Genomic DNA, 10995 nt, shown 5'->3' with positions numbered 1-10995 from the left:
GTTTCATGTTTGTTCATTGTGTCTTCCCAGTCTTCAGGAGCCCCAGGATGCAAGGATGAGACCAAGAGCCCTTCATTCAGGTGAGCATTCACTGAGCCCTGACTCTGTGTCAGGCAGAGTCCTCAAGGAGTTCAGAGTCTAGAGGGAGAAACCAACAGGTAAATAAATCATTACAGTAAGGATTTGATTTAAAAAAATTATGATAGAAGGAAACGGAGGAGAAATATGGGCAGGATTGCCATGTTGCACAAGTCTGGGGGTCTATATGATGGGTCCCTCCAGAGTTGTGCAACGAGACTGCCCTGGTCACGTGCGAGCCCAGAGGAGGCATCTGATCCAGTCTGTAAAGTCCCTTGAGGATAACAGGCATTAGCTGGGGCTCGAAGGGCAAGTTTGCCAGGCAGACGAGGAGTGAAGGACCATCCAGACAGAGCAAACAGCATGTATGAAGCCACAGAGGGGTGAGGCAAGATGCTAAGTGCTAGGAAATCCATTTTGGCTGAAGCACAGAGCACATGTGGGGGAATGCCGAGAGCTTTTTGTTAAATGAGTTAATGAATGCAAGAAGGGCTATAATAACAAAAATCATAATATCCAACATTTGTTAACCACTCACTCTACGCCAGGCACTGTACCAAGTGGTTTCAGTGAATTTCTCACTTTCACCACATCCCCGTGAAGTAAGTTCTTTAATATCCTCTCCTCTGCAGATAAGCACAGAGAAGTTAGTTAACTTGCTCAAGGTCACAGAGCTAGTGGCAGAGCCAGGATGGAAACTCAGATGTCCTGGACTCTAGAACTCTGAGCCATTGACCACTGCTTCTCTTAACACTAGGGCCCTTAGCTTTGGGCAGGGATGGCCTCAGTGCAGAGCCAGGTGGGCACCAGCAGTCACATCAGCCCCCCTTTGGGCTTCGCCAGCAGCAGTGCTTTCACTGGCCATTGACATTGACAAGAGTCAATGGTTCCACTGAGATCCTAAGCAGAAAGGGAAAAAGAGGAGAGAGCCTCATAAGTGAATTCTCTGGGCATGTGTGAGAAGCCCCTGGGATGCCCAGAGCTCCCGGGAGGACTTTGAGGGAGGCTGGGGTCCTGCAGAACCAAAAAAAAAAAAAAAACACATACACAATTTGGTGACCGTGTTTTTATCCTAGGCATGGTTACACCCTGAAAAAATGTCAAATTCTCTTCAGGTCTCTCATGTCTGCATGTCCATGCCACCTATTTTTCAACCCCATCAGGACCTCCCATCGCTTGACACACCCCCATCTTCTCCCAACCTAGCATCCCTTCCTAGTTTTACTTTGTCTTTCCTCCACCGGGCTGGCATTTCTTTTGCAGACACATTCCCCTGTCCTCATCCTGGGTCAAACACAACTGATTGCTTTCTCTGCTTCTATGCCAGCCTACTGCAAGCTGCTGGAGGAAACCCTGAGCTCACCTGCTCCAGAGCCCTTTGCTTAATCCTTGCCAGCTCTCAGGCTTTTTTCTCAGCCTCATTCTAGGGCATTTCCCCCTCAGCATGACCTTAAAGGACCTCTTCCTTTAACCCTCTTTTCTATTTACCCCATCCTCTCCCACCACTTCAGTGACCATATTTATATTAATAGACTGTATTATATTCTATACTAATATACTAATAACTCCTCAATCACGGCTCCACCCAAATCTGGATGCCTCAATGTGTACTTCACACGGTTGTTAATAAAAGCTAACTTTTTTTGATTTGTTAGACACTGTGCTTGATAGATGACATGGACCCTGCCCTCGTGAGTTCACAATCTGCTGAGCAAATAGAACTAGGCAATTAGAATGGAGGGTGTTGGCAGACAGAGCTGAGGGGACAAGAGAGATAGCCGATCCAAGGGAAGTGTATCAGTTAGGCTTGGATTTGGCTGGAGGTGACAGAAAACCCCAAATCACAGTCATTACAACCAGTTAGAAGTCTGGAAATAACTAGTCCAGAGCTAGTCTGGTGGATCCATGACCATCAGAAACCCAGTGCTTTCTGTTTTATTGCTGTACCGTCTTCCGCCATCCTTAACACAATGCTTCCATCTCGTTGTCCAGGATGTCTGCTCAAGCTCTGGTCATCACGGCTGCATTCCAGTCAGTCCCAAGGAGGAAGGCGTGAAAGCAGCACGCTCTCCCTTTAGAAACAGTTCCTGGAGGTTGCACAAAATCCTTCTGCTCACAAGCTGACTAGCACTTAGTCACAGAGCCACACCTAGCTACAAGGAATTCTGGGAAATAGAGCTTTTACGCCAGGCAAACTTTGTGCCCAGCTAAAGAGCAGTGTTCTATGACTAAGGGCAAGCAGGGTAACGGATATTAGGGGACAACTAGTAGCTTCAACTTCAGAAAGCATCCTGACGCTTAACCTGAATTGTGAGGGATGAGTCGGAGTCAGACAGGCAGGGTAGGGTGTTTTAGGCAGTGGGCTGCGGAGTGCATTTTTGGAAATGCAAGTGATTCAGGGTGTCTCCAGCATGGAGTGAGGGAAGACACAAGATCACATTATCTAAGGAATGATTCTGAGAGGGGAGGCATGGCCCGTTCTGAGGAAAGAGGCACACCTAGAGAAAGGGCAGGGAGGAACCAGCCTGAGTTAAAATTAGGTTCCTCCAGAGATCAGCTGCCCGAATATGGCTTGGACTTAGAAGTCCCTAAACTTTCCTTCTCCGGCCTAGAGTTCCAAGAGATGCCGATTTGCACTTGGGCTAACTCTGCTTAGCAGGGAGGCTCTGGAAGCTCTGGAGCTGGGATGCAGTTCGAGATAATCATCTAGGGCCTGTTAGTGGCAGCAAGGCCACTGGCCTCAGCAGCCTCGACCGCTGGTCAAAGGCAGGGCAGTGCTCACATGAGCTACCAGCTGTAGCATCCTCCCCAGACACATCACCAGGCCTTCCAAAGGTTATATTTATTTCCCCAGGCTGTTTGTAGACGTCAGGGCAGGGCAGTCAGCTGGGCATGGAGTGTCTGGTTCTCTGGAGAAGAGACCCAACCCCCTTGACTCACGCATACTGCCCTTCTCTGCTCTTTCAGCAAGGGGACAATGACCCTGGCCCGGGTCACCTCAGAGAATTCAGCAGGGAATTCCAGATATGCCAACACCTCCCCACTGCCCACTGCCTAACAGAGCTCTCCAGCTCACACTCTCACCCTGTCCCACATCACATACAGACATACCACATACACACATTGCTTGGACCACATACCTATCTCCACATATACAGTTATCCACACACAAAAGTCACATACACATCACACACATGCTACGTATAGGCACAGCCCTCCAACTACCCCCATCATTTATAGACACACATTACCTGCAGACATATACGCACCACACACAATAGTCTAACATGCCTATACCCACCACACACCATGCCATACCTACACAGGCACACACCGGCACATCACACCCAGACCCCCACTGATGGCGGTTCCTGGGTCTGGGCGACAGGGTCCCCAAGTTCCCTTATCCATAGGAACCCTTGCCTTTTGAGCTTTGATGGGACAGAGACTCAGTGAGGCAATCAGAGGGGAGAAGGAGGTACCCTACTTCCCCACCTGAAATATATATACTCAGCCCCCAACAAAGAAGGAAGACTGGCCTTTCCCCTATTACTCTATGGACTCGTGTTTGCACCTGACGTCAGGGACATGTAGTTCTGGGCAGGGGCTCCAGTATTCCAGTAGGGTGCCTTGGCTCTGTCCCCTAGAAACAAGGCTGCGCCAGGCCTACCAATGTCATAGTGGCAGGAAAACCCTTATGCAATGGGCACTGGAATGTGAAGGACACCTGCAGGAACTGACCCAAAGGACCTGGGGAAGGGTGAAGAGGAAAGGCCTTCACGGTTATTGACATCTACTCTCCTCTAGGTGCCATGCCTTGGACTCCACAGCCTTGTCTCCTGCCATTCTCACATCCACTGTTGTCCCATTTTATAGGCAAGAGAATTGGGGCGCCAAGGATCACAGCCAGTAAATGGCAGGCTCATGCTTTGAACCTGGGACTGTTTGTCCCCATAGCACTTGTCAGGGCCCTGACGTTGAGCTGGGATACTGCAGCAATGTGGCTTGAGGGCAGGGGTAACCCCAGAAGTGAGCAGGCTGTATAGGGCTCTGTTTAGTCTCTTCCCATGCTCTCTCCCTCCTTCTAACTGGGGAATACTGAGGCAGGAAACCTCAGTCCAGGAAAGTGGAGCTGGAGACTGGGAAGGTAGGAAACAGTTGGCTGGATTATGAGTCTGGACCCAATGCTATAGGCTAAGCCTATACTTGTCCTGGATATAGAGCCAAAGCTGGTGCTAGGCCAGGAGGTGGAGCTACAGCTTGAAGCAGGTCAGAGCTAGAATCAGTGTTGGGACTGAGCCAGGAGCTGGACCTGGAGCTGCTGTTGCTGGAGTGAATCCAGGCCAGATCAAGGACTGAACCTGTAGCCAGAGCCAGGATAGTGGGATTGGGGGATGGAGGCTAAGGGAGTCCCAGCTCATGCTTACAGAACCTCCCCAGTACGTCAGGTACTGTGCTAGGTGCAAAGGGAGAGACACGCTGGAAGGAGCTCATGCTACCCAGTAGGGGAGAGAGAGTCAGGAACACCAGGAATTTTAATCCAAGGTAACTTGGTTCTGGCAAAGGGGCCCTCCACGAAGCTGGGCCTTTGACGATGGCCAGAACTTCAGTCGGCAGAGATGGATGAAGGAGATTGTGGTAGGCCAAGTAGGCAATGGGTGCAACGGTCCAGAGTCAAGAAAGCCCAGCCCAGGGTCTGTTCAGAGGAGGGTGAAGTAGATCCTGTTTGGCTGGAGCAGGCCGGGGGAGCAGTGAGCATGAGAGCCCAGAGGGCCTGGTTACCTGCTATGGAATTTGCACTTTATCCAGAGGGCAATGGGATATCGTTGGCAGGTGTTAAGGACAATGACGTGGCCAGACTTGGGTTTTAGGAGAGACCGCCAGCTGCTCACGTGGAGGAGGGACTGGGGTGGAGGTGGGAGAACTGGAAGTCAGGGAGACCAAGGGAGAGGCTGATGGAAAGACCGATGCAAGAGATCACAAGGCCCAAACTGGAGCAGTGACTCAAGGACTGGAGGGAAGCGGACAGATACAAGGTCTGTAGAGGGGTAGGATTGACAGGATTTAGTAATTATTTTTTGATTGAGTGTGAGGGCGAGGATGAAGCCTAGGAGGATACCCAAGGTAGAGCCCAAGTGTCAGGGAGACTGAGAAGCCATCACAGAAGTGGGGCCACCCCAGGAGAAACCGTAGGGATGGAGCCTGAGCTCCAGCCTTGTCCTCCCAACTCTGCCTCTCACCAGCTGAATGTCCTTGGCATGCTATTTATGTTCTCTGCACCTCAATTTCTTCTTCTGTAGAATGGAGAAGATTGCATTTCCTGCATAGACTTTTTATGACGATCAGATAAAACATGCATGGTGGTGCCTGGCCCATGGTAAGAGTCAATGCATGTTTCAAAGCTCAGCCCTGCCCCAGCCCAGATCTCTGGCTTCCAAGTAAGATCACTGGCCTCTACCAATAACAGTCGCAATACCTTTTGGTCACAAGGGTTGGGGTTCCCTCACCTGACCTGTTGTCCTACCATGTGGCAGCTCCAGGTACCTCTGGACTCCCAACTTCCCCACAGCTGAGAATGTCCTGGGTGCCCTGTTTGCTCACTCTGCAGCCAGAGGGGCCCAGCTGGGCTCTTCCTCTGAGCTCCCCTTCCCAATAGTGCTCCAGAGGCCCACCAAGTGACCCTGGGGGGCAAGAAGCAGCTTCTGAAGGGCACTTAGGTGTTCTGAACTTGACTGGGGTCTTGCCCCCATCTTACCATTCAGGCTACATCAGGCTCTGGTCAGAACCCCTCCTCCTTAAATATTCTTTTTTATTTTTGCTGTGTTGGGTCTTCGTTTCTGTGCAAGGGTTTTCTCTAGTTGCAGCAAGCGGGGGCCACTCTTCATCGCAGTGCGTGGGCCCCTCACTATTGCAGCCTTTCTTGTTGAGGAACACAGGCTCCAGAAGCGCAGGCTCAGTAGTTGTGGCTCACGGGCCTAGTTGCTCCACGGCATGTGGGATCTTCCCAGACCAGGGCTCGAGCCCGTGTCCCCTGCATTGGCAGGCAGATTCTCAACCACTGCGCCACCAGGGAAGCCCCTTAACTATTCTTTAGTCCACCTCTGCGGTGAGATACTGGGGAGAGGGCCAGTGCTGCAGGTGGAGGATAAGTCCCCCTGGCAAGGCAGGGGATGTAAAAGGAAGAGATTCTGGACCCCGCAAAGTCTTGCAGGCTCCTCTCCTCCTCCTTTTACATCTTCCAGTTCCTTCATCCCTTAATGTAAACAGGTCCTCAGGATCCATCCTGGGCCTTCTGTTCTTCCCACACATCCCTGGGGTGACTTTTTTTTTTTTTTTTTTTGGCCATGTTGGGTCTTGGTTGCTGTGTGCAGGCTTTCTCTAGTTGTGGCGAGCGGGGGCTACTCTTCGTTGCAGTGCATGGGCTTCTCGTTGCAGTGGCTTCTCTTGTTGCAGAGCACGGGCTCTAGGCTCGTGGGCTTCAGTAGTTGCAGCACACAGGCTCAGTAGTTGTGGTGCATGGGCTTAGTTGCTCCATGGCAAATGGGATCTTCCCGGACCAGGGATTGAACCCGTGTCCCCTGCATTGGCAGATGGATTCTTAACCACTGCGCTACCAGGGAAGTCCCCCCCTGGGGTGATTTAACCAGGCCTCCTGTCTCACCAACGGTGTGTCTTAGTGCTGGCTCTCTCTTTTGAGCACCAGATCTGAGATACCTCACTGATCTCATGACTGACGCAGACTCTCAGACCGCACATGGCTAAATACAAACTTATTTCCCTCCTCTGGACCCTCAGGTCAGTGAATGGGTCTACCTTCCACCCATTCCCTCAGGCCAGAAACCCAAGAGTCAACTTGTCTCCTCTTTCTCCCCCATTCCCCACATGCTGTCAATTCTACTTTCGAAATTCCTGACACCTGTCTGCTCTTTCGCTCCATCTCCACTTCACTTCCTGGTAAGGTCTCCACACCTTCCACTTAATCACTAACTTCTGGCCTCTAGCCCAGCTGTGAAAACGCAAAGGACTTCAGATCTTTTCTTGGTTCAGGGGACGCAAATGACATGAACTGCCCCATTCTGACACGTTTAAGAAATCTTTTTCTTTTTTTTAAGGAGATGTCCCAGAAGGCAACATTTTAAAACCAAGGCAACCAATAACCACAGCTTAAATATAATATCTGGCTTTCAAAATAAATTTGCCTTGCAGACCCTTGCAACAGGGGAATTGCCCAAGCGTTTTTAATTTTTTTTTCTAGTAAAACAATTAACAGCATTTTGCAAAAGACATAGGAAAACACACTATAAATAAAGAGACTGCCTCTAGCACAATAGCCAATAGCAGGTTATGAAACACAAGCTTCCCAGACCATCAATCTTTTAAAAAGAAGCCCAAATCTGAGTTTTAGATGAAGTTTCACAATTTTCAAAGGTTGGCAATCAGTTTTCAAAATCTTTGAAACCACTGTTCAGGCCTCCAGTGTGCAACTTTTGGCCCCTCTAGTGCATCCTCCACGCCACTCTTGAAATGATCTTTTGCAATAATAAAAATTATTTTTTGAAAAGATCCAACACTTAATGCTGACTGATTGCAGCCATGATTCCAAGTGCTTCACACGGAATTCATTTAATCCAACACTCCATGAAGTAGTGGAGCTACGTCCGCTCATTTAATCCAACATTCCACCCACTGAGGTCCAGAGAGGTTAAGTCATTTGCCCAAGTTACACAGCGGAGTGGTGGAGCCAAGATTCCAACCCAGCCATCTGACCACAGAGCCACCAACTGTGAAGGTCCTTGGGATCATGGACCTGTGCCTGCCGCACCTTAATAACTGATGGGTATGTGAATGAGTGAAGGCATGAAGGAAGGCAGATCGAGTCTTCCCTGCCCAGTAACTACCTGCCTGAACGTCGCGGGCCCCGCCCCACCAGCGAACGCCAAGAACGCGCTCCTGGGGGTCCGCGGCGACTCAGCGGGAGCGAGCCTTGCACAATGCAGGTGCCGGCTGCTCCCTCCCTTCCGCCGCTTTGAGGCTCCGGGACAGCCCCGGCCACCGCTTCCTGCGCACAACCGCCGGGCCTGAGACGTCCGGCTGCCTCCCTCCGCCCCCCGAGCCCCAACCCTGGAGTCGGGGTGGGTTCACTTCCTGGCTGTGTGCTTGGGGCAGGTCAGCCAGCGGTGCCACGACGGATTTGTTGCCTCCTGGTCCTTCCCGTCCCACGCCCCTTCCCTGACACACCGAGTGTCAGGGTGGTCCAGGACTCAGAGCCAATTTAAATTCGGCACCTACCCCACCCCTCCACAAGTATGATAATAATAGCTTCTACGTCATGAGAACACCTTCCTAGGTGATGGGAAGGCCCAGCCGAGAGCTCTGCACGGATGATCTCGTTTAATCTTCACAATGGTCATGCATGATGAGTATTCCTACCCCTATTTGTCAAGTTAGGAGACTGAAGAGCAGATTGGTTAAGTGCCTTTCTCAGATCAGGCAGTGGGGGGATGGCGGAGCCCTGATCTGTCTGACACCAGTGTCTTGCTTGTTCTTGTACAGTGTTCTGTGTAGCTGATCCAACGTTTGGGGCCAGGGACTGGAGCCAGGCCTGGGAAGACAGACCCAGGTGGGTGCTTCCTGAGGGAAGCACCCTTCTGATGGGGGAAAACTTTCTAGTTGGGAGTTGGACAGTAGCACACCGTGCTATAATACTTCCACCATAACAGGTATAGTAGATAATAGTAAAATACAGTAAAACAACTGGGGAATGGTGAGTTTGGAGTCTCTACTATCTTTGTTTTTCATATTTATTTAAATGTAAATTTATATAATTTAATTTTTAATGACCACATGTAACAACCTGTTCCCACGATTCCTGAAAAGGCAACAACTCCAGCACAGCACTGGGCCTAGGTCACTCAGGCCCCAAGGGTGGCAGCTCCTTCTGCTGCCTCAGGTCTCCTACACACAGGAGTCACCGTCTCTCTAGCCTGGGTTTCCCTCTAGTGGACAGAAGAGTGATTCCAGGTGATTCCCTGGCTCCACCTGTGCCCAGAGGTCAGAACCCAGAGCAGGGTGTGGATGAGGTTTTGTCATCCACCACGGACAAAGTTTCTTAAGGAGAGTTCATATGGTTTCACAATTATCCTCAGGCACGGGACACGTGGTATTCTATCTCTCTGAGGGGCAGTCGTGGAGGGCCCCTGGGCGACAGCCATGATCATGATCTCCAGAGCTGCTCAAAAATTCCATCTCATCCCCCATGTGATAGCTCAGGCTGGCTACATCAGCTCCCCCCACTCCCATCAAGTCTACCTCTAAAAAAGGCAAATTTGTGAGTGCCTTGTTTGTATCAGGGCTTAAGTTTTCACATAACTCATAGTCCACTAGTGAAACACTGACGAGGACCATTCATATGTGTCGGGCACATATGAGAAGAAGGAGTCAATTAGATGCAGAGCTGGGGCTCCCTCTCCTGCATTATGCTTAGACTCTCTTCTTCCAGAAGTGATCTTTCCAAAGCACAGATATATCTGTGTCACTCCTCCACTCACAAACCTCCAATAATTCTCCATTGCTTTCAGCTTCAGTTCAAGCTCCTTCACCATACAGTCAAGGCCTCGATTGAGACCCCACCTATATTGTTTACCTTGAATCTCCAAAGAAAGGAAGAAAAGAAAACTGACATTTTTGAAATTCTCCTCTGGGCCAGGCACTGTGCCAAATGCCTTGCCAACAGTATTATTTAATTCTCCAATAATGCTACTAGATAAGGATAACCACTTTACAGATGAGAAAACTGAGAGGCAGTACAAGCTGACTCAGCGTGACACAGCTTGCAAACAGAGAAGTTTTATATTTAGCCTACCCATCTCCGTTCTTGAAAGCTGTCCCTGTCTCTCTACACCTGGCCCCTTCCCCAGGTTGGCTGCAGAGTGAGGTGCAAAGACTCCAGAACTCCCTTCTCACTGCACTCAAGGCAAGGCCACATTTCTTAGGGTTCTAAGGAAAGGATTGCTTTTCAGTGAAACTCAAGCAGAGCCACAGACTTGGGATAAGAAACCAGATTTTAATCTGATTAAATTTTTCTGGTGTTGACGCCAGAGTCCTTCATCTCCCCTCCTTCCCCCTTTCTCTTCCCTAACTCTCCCTTCTCATCTTCTCCCACCTTCATCTCCTTAACTTCCACTGGAATCCTAAACACCTTTAAGGCTCAGATGAAATTTCCCTCCTCCAGTAAGCCCTCTCAGACCACCTGGCTCAGGCATCTGCCTAATGAAAGTGAGAATTGTTGAAGTTTGAAAGGGAGAGCAGATTTCTGGCGGAACATGAGGATTGATCACATGGGTTTATCTCCACTGATTCCTGAAATTCCACTAAAGTGACAGTAAATGGATTAGGAAAAAAGTATAAACTCACAAGGGAAGGGAATGACTGCTTAATGGGTGTGGCGTTTCTTTTGGGGGTGATGAAAATGTTCTGGAAATTGTGGTGATGGTTGCATGAAGGAAAGAAGGAAAGAAAGAAGGAAGAAAGAAAGAGAGAGAGAAAGAAAGAAGAAAGGAAGGAAGGAAGAAAGAAAGAAAGAAAGAAGGAAGGAAAGAAAGGAACGGGAGAAATTGGACCCATGCTTCACACCATATACAAAATTTAACTCCAATGGATCAAAGACCTAAATATAAAAGCTAAAACTATAAAACTCTAGGAAGAAAACATTGGGATAAATCTGCATGATTTGGTAATGAATTCTTAGATATGATGCTCCAAACCACAAGCAACAAAAGAGAAAGTAGATTCACTGGATTTCATTGAAATTAAAAACTTTTGTGAATTAAAGGACACTATGAAAAAAGTGAAGAGGCAATCCACAGGATGGAAATAAATATTTGCAAATCATGTATCTGATAAGGGTCTAGTAACCAG

This window comes from Phocoena phocoena, chromosome 1 (assembly GCF_963924675.1).
Source record: "Phocoena phocoena chromosome 1, mPhoPho1.1, whole genome shotgun sequence".
Taxonomy (NCBI): domain Eukaryota; kingdom Metazoa; phylum Chordata; class Mammalia; order Artiodactyla; family Phocoenidae; genus Phocoena; species Phocoena phocoena.
The sequence above is the reverse complement of the archived record's forward strand: the minus strand, read 5'-3'. Positions refer to the sequence as shown.